Raw genomic sequence first — 16,062 nt, 5'->3', positions numbered from 1 at the left:
AAGCGTATTCTACCATACTAGAGTGTGAAAGGAAATGTCAACACAGAAAAGCATTGATAGCACAGCCTCACAAAGATCCATAGTCTGTTCCACTTGGGTAGGGATGACTGAGAAAACTAGTTCAGTTCTGATCAAATTGACCGGCATTCACACTTTTCATTAGAACTTGAGAGGGAAAGAACTTGAGGGCTTTCTCTCTCTTCATTTTTGAAACAAACCCAGGGAAAATAAAAACGTTCAGGTTCTTCCACCCAGGCCTAAAGGCTTTGTGTGCTTAACTCTTAAAAATTTAGGGTCGAATCTCTGTGTTCAACCACACATTCATTCCAAAATTAAAGTTACCACTCCCCCCCCCCTGAGAAACCTCTGTTTAATGCTGTGTGTCAGAGAGGAGCCATATGGCCCTTTCCGACTGGAGCAGAGTTCAATTCAGTTCAGCTTCTCCAAATGCAAAAGAATTTGATTTCAGTTTGTTTTTGGAGAATTTACAAACATTCACCAATTTCTTCATATTCAAGATGGAAACAGTTTTAAAAACTGATTTTGCTGTAGCTACTTACGGGGTTCAATCCACATGACTAGTCCTTGTCCTTTGTGTTTTTATATACCAAACAGTTACTTTAAAAAAAAAAAAATCTATAAAGAGACAAGATTATGTAGGAGGTGTTTTTTGGGGGGTAGGGGAGGAAGAATAATTATCAAGCTTACTAGAGTAATAATTAAACCATTTGGGAACCCCATTTTTAAAAAAATGAGATTGCTGTATCTGTTTCTGAAAAGCAGTGGGCATCTAGAGCATCAGGTTTAAGAATTTCAGACAAATATGTTCTATTTTGTTTTCGTAAAAGAAAACACTAAGTACTGGGTACAAATATTTATTATTATTATTATTCAAAAATACCAGGCGCAACCAATCAAAATTATAAAAACATTGACTGGTATTACACAACAGATACAAGTTTTAACATAAAAAACCTATCTGTCAATATGTATGCTGTTCCTAATAGTGACATGTTTTGTAGCTTTGATGGTGTCATTTTTGAGATCTGCAACTGCTTATAATACTGTGCGAAATGTCTTGATATTGTTCCCAAAGCCCTGATGACTATGGGCACCACTGAGGTATGTTTCATCCACAAGTGAAATGTTTCAATTGCCATATTTCTGTATTTTGTTAATTTTTCCAATTCTTTAGCTTTAGCTCTGGCATCTCCTGGAACTGCAATCTCAATGACCCAGACATTTCTTCATTCAGTTACTACTATGTCTGGTATGTTATGTTCAAGGTCTCTATCAGTTTGGATCTGGAAATCCCACAAGATCTTGACTTCATCATTTTCTGACACCTTCTGTACCTGATGTTCTCATGAGTTTTTGGAGGCTTGGAGGCTCGCAAGATACTTTTTTTTTTTTCAAATTGCACTCATTTTGGCACTCTAATCTAATTTTGCACTCTGTTTATACATTCTTTGGACATTCACAGATGAGATGTGACACAGTTCATCTTTTTCTTGGCAGAATCATCATTTCCTGTTAGCACTAATTCCTTGAATCTGAGCTTTCATCACATTAGTTTGGAGTGCTTGTTCTTGTGCAGCAAAAATCAAGACTTCTATTTCTTTTTTAAATGTCCCCAATTTTAGCCATGCCCCTGCTGAATTATTATTATTATCATACTTTCCATCAATATTTCTCAGGTATTGTCAATGTAGTGGTTTATTTTTCCAATTGTTAAATTTATTTTCAAATTGTTTCTTATACTGAGCCTTTGTTTCTGTTGTTTTCAAAATATTTTCTCTTTTTACCCCCATAAGTAATTTTTCTCTGTTTGTACTAATATAATCATTTATGCTTCTTTTTTCCTCTTCTGCTGCTTGCTGTACGTGCAGTAATTCATGGCCTCCAATTTTTCATGGTAAATATAAGCTATTCACATCACTTTTTGGATGTAGTGCATGATGGATGTTCATTAGTTTCCATGTTTTTTGATCCAATTCTTTTTTGGGTCCAATCTATTATTCCAGCTGGGTATCTAATTACTGGAACTGCCTGTCTATTTTTGACTTTGATTATATTACCACCATTTAATTTTAAGATTTTCCAGTCTTTTGGTGTATACCTTTTCAATCAGTTCTTTTATTTTGTATGCAGGATGTTATCTGCTTCTAGTATTCCAAGGTATTCATAATTTTCATCACTTTATAGGGATTTTATAATATTGCCATTTTAAAAACTCTATTCCATTTAGGTTTTTTATCTTGCCATTTGTATAGACAAAGCTGCACATTTGTCAATTCTAAATTTAATTTGAATATTTTTACTAAACACTCACGCTGTGTTTAGCAGTGATTCTGTCTCAGTGGAATTTTTTGCATATAGTTTATATGCAAAAAACTGTATTATTACCCTGTTTCCCTGAAAATAAGACCTAACCTGAAAATAAGCCCTAATATGATTTTTCAGGATGCTCGTAATATAAACCCTACCCCCCAAAATAAGCCCTAGTTAAGTGAAACCCCGCCCTCCACCATTGTGCAGCAACCAGAAGATGACATCACTGTATTTAAATAAATGTAGATTGTTGTACATGAAAAAAATAAAACATCCTCTGAAAATAAGCCCTACTGCATTTTTGGAGCAAAAATTAATATAAGACCCTGTCTTATTTTCAGGGAAATACAGTATTATTATTTATTGTTGTTTCAGTTTATAGACCACAATGTTAGAGCATTATCTGAGTGGTTTACAACATAATTTTGGAAGGAACCCTCCCTCCCCCACCAACAAAGCAAGTTCTGATTTTATCAGCATCAGAAAGAGGGAAGAGTAAATCAACTTTGAGCTAGCTACTTAGAGCCAGCTACATCAGGAGTGAACTCAGGTTATGAGCAGAGATTTCACTGCAATACTTTGTCGAAGCAGAGATGTCTGCATTGCCTTGTTAGTAAATGGTGCACTGTGCTTACAATTTATCTAATCTGGCTTTATAGTCAAAGTAACAGGTGCAGCCTATTATGCACACAGAATCTGGAAATTACTGAGGAGAAGAAAAGAATGAAGAAAAAAATGCTGGAAGTGCCCAAATTGTCCCTTTGGGTTTAGACTTGGCCACTCTTACCTAAAGTTGTATCTGAATTTCACCTCAATCAACCGATAATTCTACCTACCCTATTTTCATCTCCGTCAACACCTCTCCATACGCTTGATGTAAGACGCTGCCTCGTCTTTTACATTGACAGGACCAAATCAGAAAATCACAGAGACTCTTTCTATGTTTTCATGGTCCTCATAAAGGGGTTCCAGCTTCACCACAATTTATTTCTAGATGGATTCTCCAAACTATCTCATTGGCGTATGAGCTAACTGGCAAAAGACCTTCTGAACATTTAACCACCCATTCTACCAGAGCGGTGTCAACATCTACTGCCTTCCAATGTGGGACTGAACTGCCTCACATCTGCCGTGCAACGACATGGTCTACTCCATCAACCTTTGTCAGACATTACCGTCTCGATGTCAGGGCACAGAATTGTGCTGGTTTTGGAAGAGCTGTTTTGACATCCTTTCTACGGTGATGTCCCACCATCCGGTAAGTTAGCTTGCCAATCATCCAATTGTATGCATTCACAGAGGCCATGAAGAAGAAAGAGAGGTTACCTATCTGTGACCATAGTTCCTACTGATCCTCTGTGAATCCACACATCCTGCCCGTCCTCCCCTCTCTCCGTCATGTTGTACTTTTATATAGTTCTGTGACAGCGGGGGATTTTTTTCAGGAATTGAGGGATCAGTGGTGGGCGGAGCATGCGCTCCACAGGAGAACATCCCACTAATCATGTGTCTTCAAGCTCTAGAAACTTCTCAGAGGTTCAGCGCAGGCGTAGAACAACCCAATTGTGTGGATTCACAGAGGACTACTAGAAGAACTATGGTTATAGGTAGGTAACCTCTTTTTTGTGTTAAAAAGCTATGTTTAAATGATAACACTTCTTTGCAAGGTTGCTTTTGTTTCTAATGAAAAGGTTGCATTTTTGGCTGGCTGAACAACTTTTGGTGAAGTTTAATGTGTTTTATAAGTTGAATTAATGGAATACAATCGGGGAGGTGATTGGCTGCTACACTCAGTTTTATGATTTGTACATTTTAGAATTACTGATACGGATTGAGGGAATTTGCCTGTCCCAATGTAATGAACTTTTCCAATGTTGTACTAAGTACTGCTGCTCTGTAGTGTTCTTTATATGTCTTTGTGCTGCAGGATTATGGGAATTGTAGTTAAAAATTTTTTTCCCAAGCTCTGATTGATTATTGTGACTTCTGATCTTTCGGCTGCCCTAATGGGGTTATCGAACTCTATGTTTATATGGGAAATATTTAAGGAGGTAGATATGCTTGTCCATTGCAGCAAAAACAACAAAGTTGTGGTTAAGGCATCTGGCTGCAGAGCCAGAGGTTGGGAGTTCGATTCCCCGCTGTGCCTCCTTGAGAAGGGCTGGACTCATTGATCCCTAGGGTCTCTTCCAACTCTGCAGTTCTAAGGTTATTATTAACTTGAAGATGCAGTCTGAAGAAACACACTACAGTCCACAAAAGCTTATGCCAAATAAAACTGAACAGACTTTTAAGGTGTCACAAGTCTCCTTTGTTGTTTTTATTCAGAGAAAAGAGTTGAGAGAGACCAGGCTTTCTGGCAAGAGTGATGATCACAATACATGAGCTAGTGGATCTTGTATCTCTATCTTGGATTGTTTTAATGGGGTTTATCACATGGTTTCACAGGCAGTCCTGAGTTATGATATCAGAATACATTCTGAGGTCATAATTGGTGGGATAATCAACACCACAGAGCAAGCAATTCTGCTGTATCTGGAGACAAGCTGTAAAACTGAAAGGAAGAATTGGCAGCCTCATAATCTGCTGGAATAAATAGCTGGGGTCGGTTTAGTAGATAGTACGCTCACATATTTCAGTACCTGATACTTCATTCCTTTGATTGTGGTTATACACTATCACATAATTTCTATTCCTCTGAATTAATGACCTCCACAAAGGCCTACCATTAGCAGCCCTAGTAAACTCTTGCAGATTAAAAGCTGAGGTTTTTCTTGAATCAATCCGTCTTGTATTCAGTCTTCCTCTTTTCCTGCTGTCTATTTTTCTAGCATTATTATCTTTTCCAGTCAGTCCTTTCTTCCTGTGATATATTCAAATTATTTTAACTTCAACTGGAAGTTTAGGTTGAGCTGATTAAGAACCCCCTTATTTGTCTTTCTGGCTCTCAGTAATAGCTGTAAAGCTCTTCTCGGACATCACAATTTGAAATATCTGACTCTTCCCCTCTCAGTTTTCTTCCCTCTCCAGATTTCATATGTATCCATCGTAACTGAGAACATAGCATTATTATTTTTGCTGTGGTTTCCAGTTACACACCCTTTAACACACAAGGATCTCTTTAAGTTACTTCATAGCTACTTTTCCAAGAGTCAGTCTTCTGATTTTTTTGGTTGCATCATCCCCATTTTGACTGATAATTGAACCATAGTATAGAAAATCTTTAGCATTTCTTGTAGTCCAAAACCCTAACCCACTTCTCTAATGAAAAGCTGTTGCCTTAAAATGCTTTTAGGACCCAAATTCGGCTCTGTGTATATCCTTCAGGATTTAACTCTCATATTGTGAGTCTCTGTCACATGCAGAAAGTTTCATTTAAAAATAGCAGTGTAATCCCTGTATATAACAATTTCTTCTTATCTTTAGCTTATGCCTGGGTAATAAGAGGCTCTAGCCAGGGCAGATACTGTTATTAAAATGTGTTTTAAATTTAACTCATTTCTCTCCTTATATGGGCTCAGTAGATAAGATGCTGGTTCCGTATCCAGAAACAATGTACCCTTAAGAGGAAAAGTCAGTCAGTTTATTTTTAACATGAATTTGTCTCATTTGCATTTGGCACATTACCTTGTTTTTATTTGTAAATGGTCAGTTGGGATAAAACACAGCTTTGTTTACATGTGATTTCTGAGGCAATTTTTGTGACCCTGGACAAGTAGCATTGTGTGAGGGAGAAGGAGAGATTAACTTTAATCCAGTGGCATGGATCGTTAATGCCTCTGTAGTCCATGTTGAAGGGCACTTGCACAGTTCAATAATTTTCTCAAACTGCCCAGAATGCTGAATTTGAAACCATTACTTTTAAAGATTACAGCTTCCTGAATTCTACTTCAATCATAGAATAATTGAGTTGGAAGGGACCTGTAAGGCCATTGGGTCCAGCCCCCTGCTCAAAACAGGAATTAAAATCAAAGCATATCTGACAGATGATTATCCAATTTTCTCTTGAATGCCTCTGGTGCTGGAGCGCCCACCGCCTCCTGAGATAGTGGGTTCCAGTGTTGTACTGCTCTAATAGTTAAGAGGTTTTTCCTGATATTCAGACTGAACCTAGTTTCCTGTAGTTTGAGCCCTTCCAAACTCTGCTCCAAATGTATTAAAATTCCCATTATTCCCAAGATTGAAGAATCTTATAAACATCTCAGAGTTTAGAAAAATTACTTTTTGGGCTGCTGTTCCCAGATACCATCAATCAGCATAGCCACCATGCTAACTAGAGGATTCTGAGAGCTGTAGCTGAGAAAGTAACTTTTCCAGCTCTGGTCTCCCTCATGAGCTCATGAACAAAATGTAACTGGCTGAAGAACTTACAGAACGGCTATCCATTATTTTCTTGAACTCATGGGAAATGGGGGAGGTGCCAAAGGATTGGAGGAGAGCTAATGTCCCTATCTTCAAAATAGGCAAAAAAGAGGAACCTGGGAACTACAGGCCAGTCAGCTTGACATCAATCCTGGGCAAAATTCTGGAACAGATCTGAAAGGAGTCATTGTGCAAGCACCTAGAAAACGATGCAGTAATAACTAGAAGCCAACACGGATTTGTCAAGAACAAATCCTGCCAAACTAATTTGATCTGATTTTTTATCAAGTAACCTCCCTGATAGACAGAGGGAATGCTGTAGACGTAGTATATCTTGACTCAGCAAAGCTTTTGACGAAGTGCCCCATGATATCCTGATTAGCAAGCTAACTAGGTGTGGGCTGGATAAATCAAGTGTCAGGTGGACACACAGTTGGCTACAGAATCGTACTCAGAGGGTGATGATTAATGAGTCCTTCTCTAACTGGGAGGTGGTCACAAGTGGTGTACCCCAAGGTTCAATATTCAATATTTTTATTAATGACTTGGATGAGGGAGTGCAGGGAATGCTTGTCAAATTTGCAAATTATACCAAATTGGGCGGAATAGCTAATACCCTAGAACAGTGGTCCCCAACCTTGGGCCTCCAGATGTTCTTGGACTACAACTCCCAGAAGCCTTCACCACCACCTCTACTGGTCAGGATTTCTGGGAGCTGAAGTCCAAGGTTGGGGACCACTGTCCTAGAAGATAGAAACAAAATTCAAAATGACCTTGATAGGATGGAGCACTCGGCCAAAAGCAACAGAATGAAATTCAACAGGGATAAGTGCAAAATACTTCACCTTGGAAAAAGAAACCAATTGCACAGTTACAAGATGGGGCTCAGCAAAACTACGAGCAAGAATGATCTTGAAATTGTTGTAGATAACAAGCTAAATATGAGCCAACAGTGTGATGTGGCTACAAAAAAGGCAAATGCTATTTTAGGCTGTATTAATAGAGGTATAGTTTCCAAACCCCCGAGGTGCTAGTCCCCCTCTATTCAGCACTGGTTAGGCCTCACCTTAAGTATTGTGTCCAGTTCTGGACATCACACTTCAAGAAAGATGCTAACAAATTGAAACAAGTTCAGAGGAGGGTAACAAGGATGATCAGGGAGTTGAAAACCAAGCATCATGGGGTACGGCTGAAAGAACTGGGCATGTTTAGCCTTGAGAAAAGAAGGCTGAGGGGTGATATGATAGCACTTTTCAAATATTTGAAAGGCTATCATACAGAGGAGAGACAAGATCTGTTCTCCATCATCCCAGAGTTCAGGACACACAACAATGGGCTGAAGTTAAAGGAAGCCAGATTTCAGTTGAATATCAGGAAAAACATCCTAACTGTTAGAGCAGTATGACAGTGGAACCAGTTACCTCAAGAGTTGGTGAGTGCTCCAACACTGGAGGCATTCAAGAAAAACTTAGATAACCACCTGTCAGTTATGCTTTGATTGTATTTGTGCATTGAGCAAGGGGTTGGACTTGATGGCATTATAGGTCCCTTCCAATTTCACTTTTCTATGATTCTATGATTTTATGATTCTAGGTGCCTCTTGTACCCACTGAAGAAAATAGAAGGTAACTTGTTATGTGCTGTGGTGACCCTATGAAATAGTGATCTCCAGCATGTCCAATCTTTAACACCCCTGCTCAGGTCTTGTAGACTCAAAACTCTGGTTCCTTTATTGAGTCAGTCCATCTCATACTTGGTCTTCCTCTTTTCCTTATGTTTTCATCTTTTCTAGCATAAATGTCTTTTCTAGTGAGTCTTCTTATGATGTGCCAAAAGTACGATAGCCTCGATTTAGTCAATTTGCTTCTAGGAAGAGTTAACACTTGGTTTCATCCAGCACCCACTTATTAATCTTTCCTCTAGTATCCACAAAACTTTTATCTAACAGCAAATTTCAAATTAATCACCTTTTTTTCCCTTATCAGCTTTCTTCATGTCCAGTTTCTACAGTAATTAGGAATTCCATAGCTTATAGAAATCCCTATGATGAGACAGTCCAAAAATAAGACAACCTACAGTTGAATAAACTAAAAACTACTAAAAATGCCAAATGGTCTTGAGGCATGTCAAGGGCCAACACATTTTATTACAGCATAAGTTTTCATTTTGTTTCCTCACCACATGGCCTGGGGGTGGGGCCTAGGGGTGGGACTTTCTGCTTTAAAAGAGCGTGTCCCAGGACCGTGCGCTTAACGGCGCACGAAATTCTCAAATTCTATCTCTGGCCTTAATATGGCAAATAGGAAAGCCAATTAGATTTGCATAAGCCTGGGAGGCAGGGAAGTTTTAAGGGTGAGATCATACTTTCGCACTATTAAAGAGAGGGCCGGGTAGTTGGGGCTCGTCAGCCATGGAAGGCAGCCCACTCCAATTTCAAACCTCCACTGCCTTGTGGCTATATCCACTCATGGAAAAGGCTTCAGGAGTTAACCTCGAGGCAAAATCCGGAGCTGGAGTCCCGAAGGCAGCATGTGTTGTTCTGCCAACTCCTGTGACATTGCTGGAACCAGTTGTATTGGCTCTTGCCTTTCCATTGGACCATTTCAGCAATGTGGAGAGGGGGGATCTGCTGCTTGGGTAACAGCCTATCCTCCATATTACCTTCATGCTCTGGAGAGGACACTCCTTGATTCAGAGCATGTCACCATAGTCTCTCAAGACTGAAGGATGCCTATGATAAGAAGTTTTCATATTCTTCAGTCCACTTTGGTCCACTGGCTCCTTTATAGTAGTGAAAATATTTTAAACAAATAAAGAAAATTAATAATGCACACACAGAGTGGTGAGGATGGGGGGTTTCACATACTGTAAGAATTCCTGTAAATGGCAAAGAAAAATGACATGCAGAAAGTACAATGTATGTCAACAGTGGCCATTCAGAAAATAGTTTTGTTGGGTGAGAATGTGGAACGGTATTTCCTCTGTCCCCTAGAAAAAAGTAACTAATTATATAACTAATTGAGAAGCCCAGAATATTAACTCATTATTGTTACTGTTACAAATTAAGATTATGTTCTTGTGGTACTTACTATGTTAATTCCAATGTTCCTCGTAAAGGTTGTAACATGTAGCTAACTTTTCCCAAATATCGGTCTGCAAGGAGTGAAGTCTGAAAGGGGCAGGCTAATCCCAAACCATTTTGCTTCTTGAGATGGTGCCTTTCTCCACCCATGTATGAAAGCCAGTGAGATTGTCAGTTTAATCTTATTTCAAAGCTGGCTTCCTTAACCATGTCAAAGGGCAGGGGGATAACTTTGGGGGTGCAGTGCAAGCTGTGATATACAGAACTCTGTCCTCCAACATTTTACTGCTCCTCTTCCTCACAGGGACTGCCTCCTGAAGCAACTGCCTCACTCTATCTAATGGTAGGATGCTGGAACATTAAGAACATAAAGGCATATCTGCTCTGTACCAACAGTGGCCAGTTCTATGCCTATGCGATGCATTCATGCTGGTAGCGAGCAACGTCTAGCAGTTAAGAATTATATAACTCTCTGCCTGAAATTTTGTGGTGTATTCATCAAATATCTCATACTAAAGCTGAGGTTTAACTCTCAAACAACTAGGTTAAATAAAAGATGGTTGTTAATTCAGGTCCTCTCACAGGTGACAGATCTGGAACACTCTTAAGGTCAGCAAATTGTGTGTTTAAAGCATATATATAATAAATATTTAAAATTTGCCTACAGGGTAGTAGCCTCTAGGAGTGCAGAGAAGTGAGACTGCAAAATGATTTCAGCACGCATATTTCAAATGAAAATTCTCAGAGCAACTATTCAAGGGTGGTACTATCTTTTTTAAAGAAATGCTTACACTTCTTATCCTCAATAAACCAGGGACACAACTATTAAAACAGAGATCAGGATCCAAATGGGTTGTAGTTAGAACTGCTTGTATTAGAAAAAAAGAGATGGGGTGGAATCCCCTTCCCCATTAGCCCTGAGGCATCTTCAAAACCTGATTAGAAAGTCTGGGAAATCTTCCAGAGGCAGAGGTTGGAACAAGGCAGAAGGCTACAAGACTGATGAAAGGAGATGGCAGTCCTGTCGCTCTAGTATTTGAGAGATAGTGGGCAAAATCGTGCTGCATAACTTTGCTCCCAACATGACTTGGATCGGGCAGTAAAAACATTTAATTTATACCCATTACATTTAATTTAACCAATTAAAACCTTCCTATCCCCTTGCCCATCCGCCCGCCCCCATTTTAGGTCCTGGCATTCTTGGGGCTTCTTTTGCCTTGAGGAAGCCTTTGGGAGCTTTAGAATGGGGGGGAGTCTTCAACATTAAAAAACTAGTACAGTATCCGATTGCCACCACTGGGATTGCTGCTGCTGATCCAGTGGCAATTTATACATTCAAATGTATTTATTATTTTCACTTCCGTTAGTGTTATCACTCTCTGGGTAGTTCGCGCATACAATAAAAACACACAGTGAAAAACACTGTATAATAAATACAATAAAAGTACAGTAAAATGCAATAAATCCTGTCACTGGCTGAAACAATGAGCCTATCATTTTAATGGAAATACACAAATTAAAACCCATTTGACCATCTCAGGTCAACGTTCACCACTAGTGGAAGGCAGTTTTATATAATTCCGCCTTAGCTTCCTAAAAACTGAGGGAAGATATCTGGCAAACTTCTATAGGAATCTTATTTCTGAGGAGGGGGGCACAACCAAGTAAGCTTGGTTCCTAGTGTTGACTTTTTTTGGGGGGGTGGCCTCCTTGAGTATTAAAATTCTTAACATCAAGAACTGTGAGGAGTTGGTGGGATGAGTAGCTATTTTGTTGGAGTGACACTCCCTCAAATATTAAGTTCCTAAACCATTAAGAGGTTTATAGGTTATGACCAGTATCTTGAATGGAGCATGGAAACCAAGAAGGCGCCAATGAAGGTGTGTCAAGACTGGGGATATGTTTGTACTGTATCTGCTGGTGACTATTTTGGACCTGCTAACGTTTTCAATTTAAAGGGCAATCCTATGTAGAGAATGTTCAGCAGTCAGTTTTTGAGATTACCAATGCATTTGGAATGGGCATTATAATGGTTTCCTTTAGAAAGGGAGGTAAATTACCTTCCCATAGGGATGTATTAAACATGTAAGCAGTCCATTCCACAATCATTTCCTTCCTTGATTTCAAGAACCACGATGGGCAGCTATCTAAGGGAAAGACGTGGCTTTGCAGCAAGTGTCTTGTCCAAGAACTGTCATGCTTGTAGCAAAGCCTAGGACTGAGGGAAGGGGGGCCTAGAATGCTCCTCTCTTTGCATAAGCATTCTGCAAGGTTTTAAACAACTGACTAGGGCTATTGTTTCTTACATTTTGCACTGTTAATTGAAAAGGTTCCACAGGAAATGGATTAGTAACAAATCTGGATTTTCTGGCAACAAAATATACTTTTCCTTAATTTTTTTGGGCAAAGAAATGTTGCACATGGAAACAAAGCATGCAATAACTGCTCCAAAAAAGTGTAATAGGAATTTATTTCCTTTTGTTGCAACATGGTGGCATGACCATTTTAAATAGGTGATGCTGCCTTTGTTACCTGATTCTGATATTTTATATTGTTAACTGGCAGCAAGAGAACCTTATTCCCAGCATAGTGGGAATCATTTCAGTCAAAAGATGGAAGAATCACTTTTTTGAACCATAACTCTAGAATCTCTGGCTCAATTTCTATGAGTTGTACTTTTTTAAATTTTATTTATTTATTTTTATTTATTTTTGGACTTATATACCGCCCCATAGTGCTACAAGCACTCTCCGGGCGGTTTACAATTTCATTATACAGGCTACACATTGCCCCCCCAGCAAGCTGGGTACTCATTTTACCGACCTCGGAAGGATGGAAGGCTGAGTCAACCTTGAGCCGGCTACCTGGGATTTGAACCCCAGGTCGTGAGCACAGTTTTAGCTGCAGTACAGCATTTTAACCACTGCGCCACGAGGCTCTTAATGTAGTATTTTTTTTCCCAATTTCTAACTCTGCTGTTGCAAAGCTAACTGTGAGGGGCAACATATTCCTTCTGGATAGTATAATTTATATAGATTAGTTGTTAGGTGGCAAGGGACTTAGTTGTATCCAGATGAAGTTAACAGTTTTCTGGTACAGTTCTGTCTTTATTAAAAGAGGCAGTAGAAATTGCTGTCTAGCTCCCTCTTGACTTGTGTGTCCCACCAACCATATAAAACATAACTTTCACATAAAAACAAGATATTGCGTGCTGGACCAAACCAAAGGTCTGTCTACTCTAATATTCTTGTTGAAGCCCCTTTGTCTAGCAGCCTATTTTGCTGTACCCAAACTTCCTGAGTGGGGAAAATCAAGGCTTATCTACACGGGATTATTGGAGAAGGCTCGGGTAGGCTAAATAGATTTGCTAGAGATCAAGTCTGGCATAGAGGCCCTTCTCAAACAACCCTATTTAGTCTGGCTCCCTTCTTTTTGAATTTCAAGTGGGACTTTTCGTAAAGCTCAAGGCAAGAACCTGCCCACAGCCAAATCCACTGTGGAGCACCACTCAGCAGTGGATTCAGCTGTCTTGTTAAGTCACTTCACTATATGGGGAATTCAAAATTGACAGCTGCAAGCTCCATTTTGATTCATTTCCAGTGATTACACATGCTGGAAGTGAACCAAAACGGAGTGATCCTGCCCACAATAAAAAAGTGGAAGCCCCATTAGGAATCAGAAAGGTGTGTGTAGGAATACTCTGTGGACAGGCAGATTTGATCCAGCAATTATACTGTGTGATTGCTGAAAAAAGGAGCAAACCAGCCCATCCCTACAGTAGTCCAAACAGCAGGCTAAATGCCTCTCTGATTGCACCTTCAATGAACAGAGAAGCCAATTCTGCTGCTGACATCAAGAGGACACAATAATATCTGGGAGGCTCCAGCAGGAGGGAAATCTGGTCTCTTGTCCAAAAAAGGTTTGCTACTCCTATTACAGAGGGAACTGTTGGTGGAGTGGGAAATGACAGCTTTATCAATCTGCCTGCATTTTAAGATCAGCAACAGAGGCCCTTCTTACTTGCTTTCCTTTGAAAACAGTTTGGTTTATTGCATTTAACTATATGTATTAGCAAATATAAGAGGACTGTTCTGCAGTGGCCCCACATTGCTGGAATAGGCTTCCTATAACGTTTTTAAAAAGATCTGAAGACTGCTGCCTCCCTTCAGCTTTTCTAATGGCATTTTCTTGGTTTCCATCTACACTTGTGTGTTACATTTTAGCATAGTATGGCTTGGGTTTTATTGCTAATTTATTGTTTTTCCTAACTGTTGCTGTTTTATTTACCCAAGTGAAAGAGATATTTAATATGTATAGATTACAGAGCTAATTTTAATGAACTTTATGACTGAAATTTCTTCTGTCAGCAGATAAAATTTCATATATGTGTGTGAAGCTACATTTGAAACACCTCCTTAAATATAAATCAGCTTGAGGTTTCCTGCCCAAGGAGTGGGAGGGTTGGCAAGTTAAAAAACATTATCAATCTCTCTGCTAATTGTGAGTTTGACTAGTTCTTGGAACTTTTCTTCCTTACTCTGCAAGTTCTTTTCACTATGGATTGCCAAAAAAAATTGCCATGGGAACAATGTGCACCATATTGGTAATTTTAAAACAGAATTAGAAGACATTTGTGGCGAACCTCAAGTGGATGTAGCATTGCAGGAGACCTTTCAACATGTAGACTCTGACGCTCTTCCCAGTTCTGGGATGAAAAAAATGTGCATCAGATTCATGCTTAAATACTGAACAATTCTAATGTTTAGCCTTTCTGTACAAGGTGTCCCCTCCCTGTGTTGAACCACAGCAGCCTTCATCTCCAGGCAGCAAATGATTATGCTGGCTGGGTGTGTATGATAGGAGTTGTAGTCCAACACATGATGAGGGTTCAAGATTTAAAGCTGGTTTTGTGGCACCAGAACCTCTTTGGAAACTGGTGGACAAATGTGTCTAATGGTACCTTGCTGGGGCTCTGAGTTCAGTCTTGCATTTTGCATAATTTCACTCCTATGTAGGAAAAAAAAGTGAGAGTTTACGGTATTTTTTATTATGTACAGTGTGTGGCCCATATTTCCGAAAGTTTCTTTGTATGAGATCAGAATGGTTTGACAGCCTAATCCAGTATTATTTAAGTGGCTATCAGAACTTCCAGGAGATTAGACCTTTATTTATCAGATCCTCTTATTATGGCTTCAGTGTTTATTGCCTGGTATATGTCAAGCCAGACAGATAGACTCACATCCAACCAAACACAGACAGAAAAATCTTCAGTTTTGTTCATAAAGGGTGCAACCAGAAGCCTGCTTTAGTGCACTCTTATTTTTTCTACATCAGTTTGGATTTTGTTTGGAACTGTTGAATATTATTGCTTTTATTGCAAATAATTTTGAGCACTCATTTAATGGAAGGGCAAATAGGAACTATAATAAATAAATATGCTTTAATTATCTTCAGCTTTTCTTTATCTCCAGCTTTCATGTAGATCTTCATGTCAAAATAGCTGTTGTATAATATCAGACACCTTAGGACACTGTGATTTTTCAAATATATACAGTCACCACTCTCTCGCTCCCCCAACTCCTTTCTTTATAATGAATGTTCTGTATCTATTTGTACTCTACTGTATTACTCATGCTAAAGCATGCAATTGAACTGTCAACATTCAATGTGGCCTAAATATGAAATGGAAGAGATTTAGAGTGTGACGGCCAAATTATCTTGTCCTAGATCAGGTCAGATCATGCTAAAAAAGGATTGCTTTGAGGTGCAGTATGTGATCCTTGTATCCATATGCACGGATTGATCACACTGCATCTCAGGTGACCCTGCTCAGCATGTTCTAGGCCAATTTTCTTTCCCTTTAAAATGAAATAAGAAAAATGGGCTGCTGTCTCCTCCTCCATGCTTTGCCTAAACTATTTATGGATCTTGAGAAATGGAAAACTTCCTTCTCTCTACCCTGCAGAGGGGAAGGGAGACAAAGCTCTCTGTTTATTTTTAATTGTTGCTAACTAAGGGTGTGACTACATTGACAAATAATGTGGAAAATGCCCCAGCATGTTTTCTGTAGATTCCATGACAGAAAAGTCAATGTGAATCAGCCTGTAGACCTTCCCTTTTGTATTTTTTCCCCTCTGTCCTGGAGCTTCTGCTTTTTTGGAATCAAATGCCTTCACTTAAACTCTGGAAGTGTCATTGCTTGAGCTGATGTGGAGGGGTTTGTAGCTGTTGTATTTAAAGCCATTCCAGCTGGGTGACCAAAGGGAAAAAGGGGGTGGGGAGAAGTT

The sequence above is a fragment of the Pogona vitticeps genome, chromosome 1 (assembly GCF_051106095.1).
Source record: "Pogona vitticeps strain Pit_001003342236 chromosome 1, PviZW2.1, whole genome shotgun sequence".
Classification (NCBI taxonomy): Eukaryota; Metazoa; Chordata; class Lepidosauria; order Squamata; family Agamidae; genus Pogona; species Pogona vitticeps.
Note: the sequence above shows the minus strand (reverse complement) of the source record.